Source organism: Peromyscus maniculatus, chromosome 23 (assembly GCF_049852395.1).
Source record: "Peromyscus maniculatus bairdii isolate BWxNUB_F1_BW_parent chromosome 23, HU_Pman_BW_mat_3.1, whole genome shotgun sequence".
Taxonomy (NCBI): domain Eukaryota; kingdom Metazoa; phylum Chordata; class Mammalia; order Rodentia; family Cricetidae; genus Peromyscus; species Peromyscus maniculatus.
Genome location: NC_134874.1, coordinates 15,889,550 through 15,906,736, shown reverse-complemented (window position 1 = coordinate 15,906,736; position 17,187 = coordinate 15,889,550). Strand labels below are relative to the sequence as shown.

General features: G+C 53.2%; 1 protein-coding gene and 1 long non-coding RNA gene across 20 annotated transcripts in view; one reads left to right on the top strand and one right to left on the bottom strand.

Moving 5' to 3' along the window:
• Pitpnm2 (phosphatidylinositol transfer protein membrane associated 2) overlaps positions 1–17,187 on the top strand; it is a 133,570-nt gene that overhangs the window by 18,570 nt on the left and 97,813 nt on the right. For 12 of the 16 annotated variants that reach the window (XM_076560462.1, XM_076560469.1, XM_076560470.1 and 9 more), the window contains exon 2: positions 14,161–14,255. The exons of 1 other annotated variant lie outside the window; for it this stretch is intronic. The gene's annotated coding sequence lies outside the window, so the exon portion shown is untranslated. Of the gene's footprint in view, positions 1–11,907; positions 11,931–11,997; positions 12,202–13,798; positions 13,926–14,160; positions 14,256–17,187 lie in introns of those variants that run through there. 3 more of the 16 variants (XM_076560463.1, XM_042267752.2, XM_042267753.2) reach the window with 3 other exon arrangements.
• Positions 462–16,584, bottom strand: LOC121825453 (uncharacterized). 4 transcript variants are annotated; one of them, XR_013047639.1, is made up of 3 exons: positions 15,544–15,661; positions 3,396–11,332; positions 462–772 (listed from the first exon to the last, which is right to left on the bottom strand). It is a non-coding gene; the product is annotated as an uncharacterized LOC121825453 (long non-coding RNA). The 4 variants fall into 4 exon arrangements; XR_013047641.1 differs by lacking the exon at positions 462–772 and having other exon boundaries at positions 2,859–3,680; positions 3,981–11,332; XR_013047640.1 differs by lacking the exons at positions 462–772; positions 15,544–15,661 and adding an exon at positions 16,392–16,584 and having other exon boundaries at positions 2,859–11,332.

The following is a 17,187-nucleotide window of genomic DNA, read 5'->3' as shown; positions in this document are numbered from 1 at the left end:
ATGATCTCCAGTTTTCCAGCTGAGAAAATCATAGACAAGAAGTATGCCCTGGGGCCTGTGAGCCTGGACTCCAGTCCAGAGGCCGTCATTCTTGCCTCTTTGCCCAATTCTCGGTGCCACCTCCTGCAAGAAACCCTCTGTCATAGCTTGATGTGTGTGTAGGTCCGCACTGTGCCCTGTGTATGGTACATTGCCTCACAAGGGCTGGCTGGCCGACCCCTGGGGTGCAGGCGTGTGCACGCTTGTGTGCCTGCTGTGGTTCCCCTGCCCTGCTTTCCGCTCGCCCCCTGACACAGGCAGGAGCTCTGCCTTTCTTCCCATCTCTCCATGTTTCCCGAGTAGAGTGTCCAGCCCAGGACTGGTTACAGCCTCATACACGTAAAAGATGATTAAATACTAGGTGACCTATGAAAAACAAGGGGAGGCGGGTACCAAAACCACAAAGGTGATTTGGGTAAGGCATTTGATGAAGTTGATGTTTTTTATTCTGAAAGACAAACCGAGGGGCAGGTGAAGCCTTCTAAGTGATAACATCACCCATTGGTGCTCACTCAACCTTAAGAACTAGCCAGACGCTCTAGTGCAGATCCCAAAGCAGGCCCGAGGAGCCCGCCGCTCCTGGGCATTGCAGCAAGCCAGGCGGGGTCCCAGGACCAAGTGCAGACAGATGTCTGTGAATGTCCTTTCAAGGCCAACGTCCTTCTCTTTATTATTTCACAGCAGACACTCTTCTCTCTTTAGTCACTAGTCTAGATTCAAGCCACACAGTGGTCTGGAACAGAGAAGTACACACAACTCTGAGAAAGGCGGTTTTCAAAGTTAATTAAAAATTAATGTCTTGAGTGGATAACCTTGTCTTAGTTTTCTAAAGTAGATGAACTGGAAAACGACCAGGGGTATGGTAGCCAGACAAGATGGCGGCCAGGTGGAAGATAAGTAAATAACTGTCATCACCTTCCAATGTGTCAGCGGAAACCGGTTGGCGAACTTGGTGGGGAAGAGTCCTCTGACACCTGTTTGCTTGGGTGTCAGGAGATGGGGGCCCCATTTTCCAGTTCGTCAGCGCGACACTCAGGCAGTGCAGGCAGCGGCCTCCCCGGGACCCAGCGTCTCAGGTACGGAGGGGCAGTGATGTGCAGGGTATATTACAGAGTGCTCCAGAGCTCCCCATGGAGCTGTTCTGATGAGTCTCCCAGAATGTTCCAGAACATATTTGTGCACCATTAAGTCATTACAGGAGCCAGATGTCCATTATCTCAGTCCCGGATGATGAATGCAATTCTGGGAAGGATAAACCATGCTGTATCCCAGAGTGGGTCTCAGAATGCCCCACTGGCTTTGAGGTCCCTGCCTTGGCATCTCAATGTCACTCTGTAGACGCAAAGTTGTAGTGCATCTCCAGGAGAGCCAGGTGAGAGGAGCAGGTAAATTACTATCTCCTTCCAGAAAGCAGAGCTCAGCTACTACCCTGGCATCATCTGCACGAGAGCACCTTGCCAGGTGGGCCATCACATTTCTTACCTTATCTTTCTCAAAAGCATTTCTTGCCTGTCTTTTAATACGTAGGGACCCCTGGAGGTAGTTCAGTCGATGGCTGAATCAGGTGACTGAAGGAAGCTATGGGATGATAGATAATGTTCCCTCGTCACAGGCTAGGCTGTTTTCTGAGCACAGGTGAGTGATGAGTGTGTGTGCCCTTGGGACCCCATGCTTCCTTTCTCAATGGCCTTGCCTCCTCCCCAGTTCTTTTCTTTGGTTTTATGATTTCTCACTTCTACTTTATTTCATCAGAGGAGGCTTGTTGCCGCCCCAGGGGACTAGTGTGATTGCCTTACGACTGAGGTCTTGTGTCATAGCCTTTCTCCAAATCCTTATGGTGACCGGCTAGGCCTAGGAGAGGCGGCTGCCATCCTGCTTGGCCAGCCTGTGAGAAGGACAGAGTTGGAGGTGACCATGCAGGAGTTCTCCAACTAGGCATTCAGTCATCCCCGAGAGTCCAGAATTGAGTCAGCTCGTGGGGCAGTTGGGTGGTTGTCTTAGTTCTGTTTTTTGAGTCTTTTGGATCATTGAATGAGGTTCTCAGAATTAGTTCACAGTTGTTCCAAAAACGCATTTTAAAGTTATTTGAACCACTCATTATTTTCTGTGCATGTTGCCCCCGCCTCATTTCCTCACCTTCGCTGCCTTCCTCTTCTTTTCCTCCTCCCAGATGGTGGGGGTTGAGACAGGGTTTCCTGTAGGTCAGGCTAGCCTTAAACTTGTAATGTAGCCTAGCCTGGTCTTCAGCTCTTGATCTTCCTGCCTCCACCTCCCAACTGGGATTGCATGTGTGTGCCACCAGATTTCTGCTGTTTCAGAACAATCTTCAGGCCCTGTAAAGGTCGATTCACTGCACCTTCGGCGGTATGCATTACCTTTAATATCCTGAATCTTATTTGTGCCTCAGAATCACCCAGTTTTGTAACCTTCTCTAACGACTCGGGACTTAGAGAGTTTTCTACTTGGCGCATGCCTTTAATCCCAGCACTCGGGAGGCAGAGCCAGGCGGATCTCTGTGAGTTCGAGGCCAGCCTGGTCTACAGAGTGAGTTCCAGGAAAGGCACAAAGCTATACAGAGAAACCCTGTCTCTCGAGAAAAAAAAAAGTTTTCTACTATCTGAAGAACATGATTTCTCCAATGTTTTTCTTTGCTATTCATTAATCATTTACTCCCTGATTCATTTTCAAAAAACATATGGCAACACATTGAAAAAATGGTGCATGGCACATGACTAAAGATAAATTTGATTATGTCTGTGATTTATGGAACGAAAACATACTCTATAGAAACAATAAAATAGTCAGGAAGGCCTGATGTGTTTTGTTTTTTTCTAAAATTCCTTGGATAAACAATGTGTTTTATACTTGAAAGCAACTTGAGAAGGGTCTGCATGCAAATGCCAGACTTCCTGCCACTCTTGTCTTCAAATGTCTTAGTTTTCCTCTCCAGGGACAATGATAGCTCTGTGTGTGTGTGTGTGTGTGTGTGTGTGTATGTGTTGGTGTTGTAGCTGTGTATATGTTTTTTTTGTGTAAGTTTATGTGTATATGTCTGTTTATGTGTGTGTCTATGTTTATGAGTGTGTGTATGTGTGTGTGTGTTGGTGTGTGTATATATGTATGTGTGTTTGTGAGTACTTATCGTGTGTGTATGTGTATGTATGAATGCTTATATGGGTATATCTGTTTGTATGTTTGACTGTGTTTACACGTTGCATGTGTGTATGCATGTCTGTATGTTTATGTGTGAATGTGGATGTGTGTTCTTTCCAAGACATTCTCGGCATATATCAATATCTATCGTTTTGAAGGACAGAAACAGCTGCCCACTGCTCCTCATTGCGTTTTGAACTTACCGCAGTGTAAGGTGCCGAGGGAACTCCTCTTGGTAGATTTAGCATCGCCAGATTCCTCAAATGACCGGCTTTGTGTTCTGCAGATGGGCCCTGCTGGGGATGGGTGTTGGTGGAGTGCAGGGTGGTGCCAGCAGGTAGGAAGCAAGGGTCCTGCCCTGGGGTGCTGCCTCTCACCCTGTCAGCTGTGGGACGCCGTTCCCGAGGCTGCATGGCCGAATCAGTGGGGTGTTTGCCTTCTGCTGGGGACCACTGTGGCTGGACTGCTCCCACAGAAGCAGCGTGAATCTGCAACGCAGCATACGGCATGTGAATGTGAGGGGCTGGTTTGTCACCTCAAAGCCCCAGGCGAGGGAAATGAAAACCTGGGACAAGTCTTGTCCACCTCAGAAGGCAGGCTGCAGCCAGCAGGCAAAAACTGCCCTGCCCGTTAGGCCCCTGGGCACAACAGAGAAGACCTTTGATGCTCAGGAGGCTTGTCTTCAGACCAGCCTGGAAGCTTCCTTCCTAACAGGAGGAGGGAAGGGCTTCCTTGGCCTTGCCTCTCTTCTGTCAGTTTGTCTGTCACAGGGTATCTAAGGAACATACCTGAAGCTCTCTGGGTCCCCAGTGGTCTGGCCTGATAAAGGTTTTCTTTCAGGAAAACATGTTAGGGGGAGCCCATATGTGCCCAGGAGGCCTTCAATAAGCTTGGCCTGCGCAGACCTGTGAAGCATGGTAAAAGGCTACAGTCCACAGAAGGGGTTGGGGCCCGGGGTGGGTGGTTTGCGAGGTTTACCGAGGACAGAGTCCGGGTTGGAGGACGCAGACGCTCCCGAGCGGAGGCTGGTGGCAGTGACGTTGCACAACACGACAGATAAACTTAGTGTCACTGCGCTGTGTGCTCGCACGTGGCCAGTGAGTGAACGTCCATCTGTGTAAACCACACGCAAGGGCCATCGCTCCCCAGCCTTCCTCTTCGCCCGAAGGACAAGAAGAAATAGAAAAGGCGAATCTAAAGAGGAGACCCAGAGAGCCGTCTCGGCTTGGCCCACCTTGATCGGCGAGAGCTTGGCCAGCCCTGGAGCTCACTTACTCCCTGGGGTCTGGTTTGGGAGCTTAGAGAAGTCAGTGATGCCAGGGCCAAGGAAGGAGCCCCAGAAAGAGGGTAGTTGGGCCAGCTGGCCCTCGGTGGCTTGAAGTCCTGTGCCCTAACAGGGAAGTAAGCTGCCCAATTCTACAGTGTCTGCAGGTGTGGCTCCAGTGTGACTCAGTGAAGCTCCTAGTGACCTGGGTCTAGTCCTCCTCATGATTTTCCTGTTTGACAAGGGGCTCGGATAACATTTGTAAAAAGAGCATTTGCCTGGCTCTTCAGGATGCAGCTGGGCAGCGCAGGTGTCTGTTTGGAAGCTCACTGTGGCTTAGAGCAGCTGCTCATGGGTAGTCCCTTCCGCTGGGCTCAAGGTTCCAAGCTGCGGGAGAAGCTTCTTGGAGATCTGTTGGTCCAGCTCTGCTGGGGTGCCAGGTGTTCAGTCAGTGACAGTCCTTATCCACACCGTACTTGTTCAGGGGACAGTGCCACCCAGCCTCAGTGCTGTGCCATGGTCAGCCGTTACTCATTCAGGATGGACAGGAATTGTCCCAGATGTGAACAGGACTCTACACCTCTGGCAAGGGCTCTGACTTCGGTCATGGTCCTCTGTCCACAGGGGAGGTTTGTGGACCCCACCCACTGCAAAGAGAAAAGCATGGGGAAGACCAATGACCTTCCCTGGGGTGTTTGGACACAGAGAGACCCCGGCCCGAGTTAGCTCATCCCAGCACCCAGGAAGTAGTTAGAACAATATGGTCATTTTATAGCCCAAACAGATTCCAGGAAGCTGGTACCACCCAAACCTGTACAGCCCACCCCTGGGGTGGGAGGGTGGTCAGAGCTGTCATACCACAGTATGATTATTTTCTGGTCTCATAACACTCCTGTCAGGAAGGTTTGTTTCTTTATTTTTGAGACAGGATCTTGTTCTATCCCAGGCGAGCCTGGAACTTGAGGTCTTCTTGCCTCAGCCTCTGGAGTGCTGGGAATACGAGCATGAGCCACCGTGCCTGCGGCTTATTTTATGGCATTCTATGGAGACCATTATTATTGTGGATGTTCTGAAATGAGTAAGCTTTCTGTGTTTCGACAATGACTTGAAGACTCTGCCCACCGTTTCCTGGCTGCCCTGAAGGACAGAACCAGCTCTAGAGAAGACCTCTCCCTTCAAACAGCGATTTCCTTCAGCCTCTTTGTTTGGTTCTGTTTGAGACGGTGCCTCACTACGTAGCTTGGGTGGCTGTGGGAACTCACTGTGCAGCCCTGGCTGGCCTTGACTCTGTCCTGTCTCAGCCTCCCAAGTGCTGGGACTGCGGTGGGATACCATCCCATCCAGCTTCGTGGGGGTCACTTGGGGCTGTAGGTAGACGACCACATTCTGCTTTGGGCTCCGATGTGAAGAAGCACAGCCAGGCCTTCCCTGCTAGTACAGCCCAGGGAAGCCCAAGCCAGTGAGTGAAGTAACCCCCGGCTGGCCGTGTGGGGCATGGACAGGCAGCTCCCCTTGACTCACCAGCTGTCATGGAGATAACATGACTTGCCACATTCCCGGGGCAATGTGATCAGCACTGACAGCCTCCTCACGTGGGTGGCAAGCGTGTGCTTCTCATTAAGAAAATTGCTACTTTAGAACAGGCTCGGAAAAGAACTTTTTTGCCTTTACTAAAATTAAGAAAATAATAATAAAACAGCCCACCCAACACCCTAAACTTAAAAAGAAAGAAGAAAAGAAAAAAAAAAACTTGACGTCAACCCAGAAAAACAAAAAAATCTCTCCAGGTCCAGTATGGAGTTAGAACTCGGACAGAGCGAAGAAGAAATTCTCACTGGGCGAGGCTGATGCCACCACCCTCCACTGGCTGCAGCTGTACAGCCTGAGCCGTGTTGGAGCGACAGAAACTGCTTTCAGATAGACAACTGAATTGATTTGCCTGAGACTCCCCAGCTGTACCCCGCCGTCATTTGTGGCTGGCCACATGAGGCCTGCTTCGGAACCCTTGACTACCGACGAGGCCCCCAGATGGAACTCTACTGTCAGGAATGCGGAGCTCAGTCACGTCAGGGGTGGGAGCCACCTTCCTGGGGCCCTGCTCCCAAGCCACAGGTGACTGAGGCTGCCTGTGTGCGTGAGCCACAGAGACATAAATAGGAGATGGCCTCTCTGGTTCTCAGTGGGAGAGAGAGCGGTGGGCGGCCATTTCAGTCTCTATGGTCCGGCCTCCAGCACAGTGTTCACGGAAGGGCCATGTGTCTGACAATACTTTACGCATCCAGTAGCCAGATGGTCCAAACAACCCATCAGTGGTGTGGTATGTAAATATTTCCCATCATTACCACAGTGCCGCTGTGTTGACACTAGCGAGGATGAAGAATAACGTTGAGGAGCTCCTGGCAGCCAGGCAGACCCCAGGCAGGCCTGCAGAGCCACCCCTGACACCCTGCAGGCGTTAGGCTCTTCCTCCCCAGGTCCTCAGGCCCCAAGAGGCACCCTGTCCCTCCCCTCAGCTCTTCACCAGCACAAGGTTCCAGCTTGCGGGAACTCCGTGGCCCAGCTCGCTCCTCTTCGTTTTTGTGTTTACCAAGAAGCACAGAGCTTTCCCCTTCATCCACTGATTACAGATTGCCCTCAACTAGGATTCTTGGTGTAGATGTTTGTTTCTGTCTCATGTAGTAAACATAGGCTATACGGGTTTTGGAACCAGGTGGTAGTGAATATCATGGATCAGGCTCCGATCATGTGCTTATAGTATGATTACCACATGTCCAGTTGTTCTGTGTCGGATCTCCCTGGATTATCAACATAGATATTATCAATAGTCGACCTCCTAGGCTTATTTGCTTTTCAGAGTAAAGGTTCATGTGTGTGTGTGTGGGGGGGGGGCTTACTGTGTAGCTTATACTGTTTTCAAATTTACCATTCCCTTGCTTCACCCTCTCAGCTAGCATTACAGGCCTCTGTCCCCACGCCCAGCTTTATCATTGAATTGGATGCTGGTGTTCATGCAGCAAATTAGGGGCCTGTGGTTCTCTCACATTGTCTTGCCATCCCCGGGGCTCCATTGGTGTCCTCTGGAGCTGTCTGTCAGTCAGCTGGCTGGTTAGTTGGAGCTGGAAAGGGGGACTGTGCAGTACTGTGCACGCTCGAATCCCGGAGTCTGCTCAGGGCTTGGTCCTGCATCCACACTCCCTTCCGTTAGACCTGTGGACTGGGGGATGTTGGGGCTGTGTGGGGATGCTTTTTAGAGAGCATTTAGGTCACATTCACACCGAGAAGAAGATGAGACTGAGTCTCAGACAGTGGAGCTGGCTGACACAGACTCTCCAGCTGCCACTCTGGTCTCAGCCCCACACTGTGACCACCTGTTCTATGTAGGAAGTCCCGCCAGTGTTCCTCTCCAGCTGTGTTCAGGTCCCAGCTCTGGACCGTGCAGTACATGACAAGGAAGAGCTGGAGCTAGCGGATGGCGTGGCTGCTCCAGGGGGACATTAGAGAAGCGCTCAGCTTCAGCGCAGCTGCGGGACCTCAGCACCCACCCCACTGGGATGCCGAGAGTGGGAAGTCATTCTCTTCCCAAGCCTCACTGAGACACTGGCTCCTCTTAGTGACTCGTGTTTGAAGAGGACGAGAGGCCCTCCCTAGTCTCCTGTTAGGAGCGGCAGTTTCTGCAAACCCCTCAGCTACACCACAGTTGTCTGTCGCTGCCTGAGAGTGGCCCCAGACTCTCACGGGTTAGCCTCTCACGGGTTTGCTTCTGAGGTGGCGATTTGGGCTGGACCTGGCGACAGCAACACCTCTGCTCACAGCCTCAGCTGCAACAGCTTGACTTGGGCTGGAGGCCCCACTTCCAAGCCAGCCCAGCGCCTGTGACGGAGACCATGTTAATGCTTGCCAGCTCCAGCAGGGCTCCCTGCATGTGTCCTCTTACCATGCCCGGGCCAGGCTGCTCCCAGCCGGGTGACCTCCGGGGAGCTGGTTTCCCCAGAGCACAGACTCTGGGCTGCCTCTTCTAGGCCCTCCTTCTTTTCTTACTGCTCCCATTGTGGGAGTATATACACAAAACACGCATTTGAGCATTTAACTGTTCTAAAATGTAGAGCTGGTGCACACCTTTAATCCCAAAACTCAGGAGGCAGAGGCAGGCAGATCTCTGAGTTTGAGCCTAGCCTGGCCTACGGAGCGAGGTCCAGAGCAGCTAGGGCTGCTACACAGAGAAACCCTATTTCAAAAAACCCGAACGAAACAACAACAACTGTTCTGAAGTGTGCCAGAGAGTGGCATTCAAGTATATCGTTATTGCTGGGCACCCCTTCATCCGTGGAACAGTCTCATGTGAAACTGAAACCCAGTGATCCCATCTGTCTGTCTGTCTGTCTGTCTGTCTCCTCCTTTTAGCCTCTAGACCCCCTTCTGCTCTCCTTCTCTCAGTCTGACCACCCTAGCTGTCTCCTACAATGGATGATGTTTATTTTCCTGTGGCCAGCTTAGTTCACTTGGCAGAATGTTTACAGGGATTGTGGACTGTGTCTGAGTCCCCTCCTTTTCTACAGCGATGTGCCCTGTCCTGATGACCACATTGTGCTTACCTGGACCTCCCTCCTTGGGTCCTGGGGCTCCTCCCACCTTCTGGCTGTTGGACAGAGTGCTGCCGTGAATCTAGGTAGACACACACACTTGTTTGCATACCTGCCTTCAGTTTTCAGCCAGGCTGCCCAAGATGGAGGTTCAAACCTGGCGCAGCGTCACTTCCAACCTACTCTGTTGGTTACACCAGGTCAAAGGACCCTTCAAAGGAAGGGGACACCACACGGCCCCGGCTTCTTGAAAGCCATTACAGTTGCAGTCTGCCATTACCGCGCTGGGAAAGGTCTTTGCGGACCTATTCCAGAGCGGGCCCCGCTGGCTGATGCCTCTGGAGCACAGATTCCCCTGGGCAGGCTCTCGGAGACAGGGTCCTGGTGGATCAGGTCAGGCCAGCCCGGTGGTTCCTCTTGGAGAAGGCCGCAGTCTCCCACTGGCACCGTTTCGTGTTGCTGAAGGCTGTGCCTCCTCTCATTACATAATCTGTTATTCTGTGCTGCACAGGCCCTGGTTACTTGTCAGAAGTTTCTAAAAGCCAGCTGAATCAGCTCCAGGCAACTGGGGGTGCTGCCTCTCTCCCTCATAGTATTAGTCACTCTGTACTTAGCTAAATTTAACTTTTTATCATCCAAATGATATTTTTGTGGGCTTGGGATTTTACATAATGCTACCAACTGCTGCAGGCTAAGAATTTCTCTTTTTCTGCTGTGTGTGTGTGTGTGTGTGTGTGTGTGTGTGTGTGTGTGTACACTGGGTTTTTCCCCCATGAACTCTTGCACTCTCAAGGAAACATTGTTGGGCCCTGTCTCCTCGGCTCTGCTTTCCTGGCTCCTGGTATCTTGCTTCAGCTCTGCGCTCGCCATCCACCAGCTGGGAGGAGAGAGCTCCTCGTGGTGTTGTCCCAGAGGCCCGACTCATGCACTTGAGGGCTCTCCACTCTGAAAGTCTGGAGAGGCTCCACTGTCTGCAGCACGCTGGGCCTGAGAAAGAGCAGCTCCACTCGGGAGCAGTGTGGTGGGTGAGCACATACAGAAGCCGAAGCTGCCAGAGCCAGGCAGTGAGATGCTCAGCCAACCTGCCCAGACATGGGGTCCCAGAGGCACACTCTTCCTGGTCTTAGGTGGGGACACAGTGAAAGGCCAGGAACTAGTCTTCTGAAGAACACGAGACTCAGCTCTCAAAAGAGAGCAGTGGCATGGTGGCACCCACCTTTAATCCCAGCACTCAGGAGGTAGAAGCAGAATGATCTCTGTGAGTTCATGGCTAGCCTCATCTACATAATGAGTTCGAACCCAGCCAGAGTTACCTAGTGAGACCCTTATCTCAAGGGTGGGTAAGAAAAGCAGAGCTGGAATGGTATGTGGGGAACTGGGCATACAGCTCAGCCCCCAACTGTCTGAGCCCCATGCCCAGATGTGGCTGTGTGGTGGGCCCTCACCTCAGGGTCTGGTGTACGCCCATGTGTCTATGAGGTAGTGAAGGCCGCAGTGGTCCAGGTCCAGGACGGGGCTAAGTGGTTGCTCTCAGACTCGCTCTCGTAGATGTGCCAAGTCTGTCCTAGTGTCCATTCTCTCCGATAAGAAAACCAAGTCCCAGAGAGTCTCAGCGGCTCACTAGGCCTCAGAGTCTGTATGTGGTCGAACCTGACTGCAGAGCCCATCTGTCTACAGTCCGCCCCCAGAGAGCATCGTGGTCCCATTGCTTCTTCCAGGCTGAGTTCCCACGTGGGTCTCATACTTAGTCCTGTGGACAGATCATCCCTGGCCTGATTTGGTCACACAGTTCCTCCCAGACACTCTGGGTAGAGGAAGGAGGTTCTGGCTGCAGGACCAAGAGAGGAACTCGTCTCACTCAGTACCCAAGCTGTCTGTTGAGTTTTGATAGTTGTCAAAATGCAGATGTATTTTTCCCTTGGTGTACATTAAGTGGCTGACATTGACCTGGGGATGTAGCCCAGTGGTGAGCATTTGCCTAGCATGCATGAGGCCCTAGGTCTACTACCCAGGGCAACAACAAGCAAGCAAACTAAATTATATACTTTATTTAAAGACTGAGAAAGATCAGACACATGTCCCCATAAAAACTCGTCCATAAGCATTCACAGCAGCTTCTTCACAATTGTCAGCACTGTCCAGATGTCAAATGCCAGATGAACAGAAGCAAAAATGCGTTCTTTCCATTCAGCAGAATGTCGCTCAGTTATAGGAAGGAATGAAGTAAGCTGGGGATATGGTTCAGAGGCAGAGAGCTTGCCTGGCATTTGTAAGACTTCGAGTTCAGTCACGGGCACTGCAAAAAAAAAAAATTACATTAAAAATTAAGACATTAAAAACAGGAATAGCATGCTGCCACTTACTGTAATCGCTGAAAACACAACCCGAGGAAAAGACGCCAGACGTGAAAGGGCCGTGTACTGTATGACTCCACTGATGCGAAATGTCTAAAATAGGCAAAAATCTACAGAGACAGAAAGCAAATTAGTGGTCCCCAGGGGCTGCGAAGGAAGAGAGAACGAGAAGTGACTGTCATGAGTACTGGGTTTCTTTGAAGAGTGAAAAAAAAGCGTTACAGACTAAGGCAGTGTGGTGGCTGCACACCCCTGTAAATGGACCAATAAGCACTAGTGATAATAACTGTGCTTTTAAAGGGTGAGCTTCATGGCATGGTAGGGTATATGTAAATTTTGAAAAATTGGTGACCTTGATTCTCCATGGCCCTGGACAGTTTGCTTTGGAGCCACCTGCCTCAATCTCCATGTCAACGGGGGTGGAGACAGCGGGGCTGGTGGCTTCGGTCTCACTACCCACCCGTAGTTGTTTCCAGCCGGGGCCAGCTTGAGGCACGCGGACGTCTGGGCAAGGGAGCTACTTGGCGCCCCACCAATCCGGTATGCTTTAAGTGTTTGTTTGACATTTATTTAGTGGGGATGAGGAGAGACTGATATTCTATTAATGGAAACCATGCAGAGAAGCAGATCCGCGTACCAGTTCACTTCCACCAACTGAAGCAGCACCAGGGATCTGAAAACTTTTCAGGAAAGTAATTCCAGCTCTTGCTGCTCTTGTCTCTCGAGCGGGTTTGGTGTGGTTTTCTTTTTCTCTCCCCTGCAATTCTCAACATCCTTGAGGGGCATTCTGGAGGTTCAAGTTCAGCACAAGGTAGCAAAATATTTTCTTCTTGCTCCTAGGAATAGCAGCACACGCTGTATTATCTGAGCGTAGACCCCAGCTCCTGGGGTCCTGGCTAACGACATGGAGCAGGCTTGCAACCGATTTCAGCAAGGGGGATGCTTTGCTTCCCCCTGTGTGTGTTCCAGGTCGTTGAAGGGAACTTGGGTTGACCAGTGATGCATTTTTGTTTCATTCTAGCAGGGCTCTGTGCACCTGTCCGAGCTCTGAGACCTGCTGCTGCTTAACCTGGTGCTGCATGCATCTCAGATCTGCGGTGGGTTTGGTCCGGGGCATAAGTCCCCACAGCTCCCTCTTTGCTTTTTGTTGTTGTTGTTGTTGTTGTTGTCCCGGAGTCTTCTTTCCCCTAGCCTCTGCAGACGTGATTCCGCTGGGTGTGAGTCACCGGTGACCTCTTCACCCGTGGGGAGGCTGGTCCCGTAAGATGGAGGGGCTTGCCCGACAGAACTGGCTCACCACTAACCAAGGTGTTACCATGGCAAAGCCTCTCCCCTCCTCAGTTTCCCTCACCTCGAACGTGGGGACACTAAATGATGACTTCATAGCTGCTGAGAAGTGTGGCAGAGAAAGCCAAGAATCGGGATGGTCCAGTTGTGTGGAGCGGGGGGAGCTGCAGCACCAGGTGCGGGTAGCGTGAACTGGGCAGCCAGAGCAGCTGCCACTGCCGGGCTGTGGGGAGCCTGGGACGTGGCGCTGGCTCCGGGGGTCTGAAGGCCAGCCCCCAGACGTTGCTTGCTCCCTCACCACGGTGTTCCCTGGGGTGTAGGATGGGCAGTGTGGGTGGTGTGTGAAGAGCCGCCGTTCCCTGCAGCCACACCTCCTCCCACTGCTGTGCATCACTAGCTCTCTGCACATCCCCATTCCCTCTCCCTCTCCTCTGGCTTTGCTGGCTGTGCGGCTCACCGGCAGTTGATCACTTTGTCATCCTGGTCCTCCATTGAGCGTCCCTTGGGTTTCACGCTGACCCCTGTCAAGACCGCTCTGACAGGACCAGTGTCTTACTGGCCCCGGTGCCTGACATCGGCCTTTGAACTAGGGTTCCTGGACTTGGTCATTGGTCCCTGAAATGAAATGTCTGTAACCTGCTGGGGAACTGGAGGGAAGGTCATTGGAGGGCCTCTGGGATCGCTGCCTTTCGTAGATAGGTACAGGCGCAGGAAGTGGGGCTCCTAAATGTGTGACTGATGAGGACTGGTGCTGAGCTGTGGACCTGGGCATTCTCAGGTTCCTGTGGCAGCCTTGGCCTGAGTGGTGCCTTCACTGGTGCTTGTGGGTAGTCTGTTGTCTGTAAGACCAGTTGGAACCTGGGACTCTCTAAAAATCCAGTTCTCACTTTTTCAGCCCATTCTGTGAGCTTGCTCTGGCCTCTGGGCACTCAGTGGAGATGGGCATCTGTTTCTAATGTGTCTAAGGGTCTTAGAGGCTCACTGGCAAGGCTGGAGGCCGCCTGCATCTTCCAACCAAGTGTCCAGCCAGGTGTCTCCCGACTCCTTCCTGCTTTGCCTAGTTTTCCAGCTGTCCCTCCCCCACCCCACCCCCCACCCTGTGGCCTGATGTCCTCCAATCCTAACAGGGTCCTGAGTAAAACCCTGAGGCTGGAAGCCAAGAGTTCTGGTCGTCTGTGAGGAGGCAGCTGTGTGCTGACGCGTCGCTCCCCACCCCCTGTGCACTTGTCCTAACTGGGCCGTGTGGAGGTAGAGCCATCACTGGTTCTGAGCTAGGCCTTTCCTCCCCGCATGCCTTCGTCAGGATTTGTAAAATGGATACCTCCCTGTCACACACAGCCCTTTGGCTCACTTGCTCCACCAAGGCTTCGGGCCTGAAATTGCTCAGGCCGAGGCTGGCTTTGCCACTTTCCCTGTTGATGGGTATAGAGTAGTGAGGAGCCCAGGTGGCTCATGTCTTCTGCCTTTGGGTTTCTCCCTGCAGGATGCTGGCACATGCCCTGGTCCCGACTCCCTTCCGTGGACAAACTGATCGCTCCTCCTGGGTGGAGACATCGACAGAGCTGCGCAGATCCACAGGTAAAGACTGACTACCTGCACAGTGGCCCTGCCTTCCTGCCCAGCCTTTGAAGTTTGGAGGGCTATTGGAGCCTTTGCCGGGGTGGGCAGGAGTTTTGACTTGAAGGTGACGTCTTCCTGGCTGGGGACCCCAGGGGCCCTGTGACCTCTTCAAAGAGCCGAGGCTGGGTTGCTTGTTCGCCCTGTTGTCCACAGGCTGCGGCAGTGACCCAGAAACTGGCCTCCGCGTGTTTTCTTAGGCTTTGTGCCTCGGGACCCGCTCTGCTTCTCGTGTGTGCATGTTGTTCCCGTGTCTCCTCCGGCCTGCTGTTTTCCATGGAGGCCTCTATGGATAGAATAGGTGGCAACACGACTTTCCCTTTCCTCCCTAAATTCCCCCGGACTCTCTCTGCTTTCTGGACGCTTCTCAGCTTTCCAGTGCGGTGTCTGGGCCTTTGGGTTCTGCCCTGACTTGCCCTTGGTCCCTTCCCTCCGGGCTCCTTCCTCACTAGGAGGCTCCGGGGCACAGGGCTGCCTGGGCTGCCTCTGGCTTCTGCTTGCAGGCTGGCACCCAGAGCTGTTCTTTTCTCTAATTGCTCATTTTCTTCACTTGCCAAGAAAAGGCCTCCAAGTGCTAAGGAGAGAGCTGCTGTGTTATGGTTTTTTGTTGTTGCTTTGTTGTGTTTTACTTCACGTTCCGAGGTGTCTCTGCACAGGAGGGTGTGGAAATAGTGGCATCGGCCGCTCGGCCCCAGCTCACGGCGTCTGTGGTGGTCAGGTCTGCGCCCCGTGGTGGGACATGTGCTCCAGCCTTAGTCAAGGGTCCCCAGAGAACCCTCGCCTGCAGGACCTGAATGTTGATGTCACCTCTTGGTGCTCAGAGGGACCCTGCCCCTGCTTTGGCTTGGGGCCTCCACTTCCTGTTTCCTTTCTCACAGGAAGGGGCTCTTTCCTGCGTAGCGGCTGCCATCAGTGAGTTTGCAGAGGTGACGGCCTCACAGCCCGCCTACCCCAGGTTCGCAGTGACTTCCCTGCATCCCTCCCGTATCCTGCCAACATTTATCAAACGCTCGGGAGACATTAGGTGGGGTGTGCGTGTTGTGCCCGCCTGTAAACGCCGAAGAGGGCGTACTATTGGGGGGGGGGGTGTGCAGGGGTGCAGCGTGAACAAAGCAGACAGAGTGCTTTGCAGTTTGAGCAGTTTGCATCCTGGTGCATTCTGTGTGTGCCCGTGTCCTGAAGTCCCCTCCCCGCCAGCCTCCTCTCTTCCCTCCCAAGTCCCTCCATGTAAGCCCCCAACCATACTAACCCATCCATCCTTCCTGTTCATCCTGTCCCGGCTCACCGCCGCCCCTCTGATAAGGTCATGGTCACCGGGGTGAGCCCTGAGGCCTGTGGGTGCCTGTGTGCTGTCAGTCTGAGGGCCCTTTAATGGGTGAGACTTTGTACCTCTCTTACCGCCTCGGCTCGTCCTGCCAACAACAGGCCCGAATGGCACAATCGTGTTTGCTCGCTGTGGGCCTCTGAGCTGCCCTGGAAGTGCGTAGTAACGTGATGGGCACAGAGCTCCGAGCAGAGAGGCAAGTCTCTGAGTGGAGAGCAGCGCTGTCAGGGCTGACTGAGAACAGGAATGCTCCCCTGCCCTCCTCTGCCAGGGCGAGGAAGGAAAGGAAGGGCCCAACAGTTTATTTTTAGAGAAGTTTCTTCCTCCAAAGGAACACCAAGCTCCTTCCCTCCAGAAGGGTGGTGGGCTAGAGGGCCCGGCAGGAGGGAGGCCTTTCCAGGCCGCCTGGCCCAGAGGCAGGGCATCACAGAGAGTCTGCCCCAAAGAGGGTCCCAGCTGGGGAGAGCGTTTACCCTCAGCAAGTTGAACGCACTTCATTCTGAGTGACGTACTAGGGCTCTCGGCCTTGCCTGCACCTGGGTGTCCTTGAGGCTAGAGTACAGCCAGGAGGATCTCCCGGCACCGCACCGGCCTTCTCGGCTTCCTTCCGACTTCCTGGGGTAGGCTCAGGCTGGGAGGGGGACTTCCTGCCATTGTCTGCGGGACAGGCCTCTGGAAGGTCACTGTCTCCTCCAGAGGAAGAGGGCCTGGCTAGGGTCTCAGAGCACAGCAGTAATGGACACAGACTCCGGGTGTCTGCCCACCTCCCTTACCGTTTTCTGGACCTGAGCTGAAGCCAGGACCTAGGTGGCTCTGTCACCTGGGCAGCTGAGCCTCTGAGCCAGTGTCTTATCTCTCTTGGTGATCAGCCTTGTCCCCATGTGAAAAAGTTGGCCAGTTTATTCCCTTGGGTCCAGGCCACGTCACAGCCCAGACCAGGAGAGGACAAAATGGGAAGGGCCTAACGACATGACATGGGGTGCAGGCAGCACCCTGAGGTCCCTGAGAGGCAAACGCTTGTGCTCAGCTCTCTGCTTTCCCCACAGTGCTGGTGGGAGAGCCGGGTGAGATTGGATGGCCGAGCCAGGCTGCAGCCAGCTCTGCACTCCAGGCTGCAGCCAGCTCTGCACTCCAGGCTGCAGCCAGCTCTGCCCCCTGCGCCTGCTGCCTTGTCCTGACTGTGTTCTTGTGGTCTGATGGACTGCTTTGACTCACGCCCACCAGTACCCAGGACACGGACTTTGCCACAAACCTCCAAGGACTCACTGTCTGCCTGCAGGCCTCCCCTCCCCTGGCATGCAGTCCCCCGAGGACAGTCTTTCCACTCTCCTGGGGTCCTGTCTGCTTGGGCAAGGCTCTGCTCCCCTCCTTATGTCCAGCCAGGCAGCGAGTCCGGCCGGCGTTCTCTCCTGCTCAGAACCACCTGATGAAGCTTGCTTTGTGTGAGCCAGCTACTGTTACTGAGGTAATCCAGCTATCAGGAGAAAAGGTTTGGGCTGACTGATGATTTTAGAGGCTCCGGTCCCTGACTGGTTGGTTGTTCCTGTTGCTTTTAGGCCTATGCTAGGT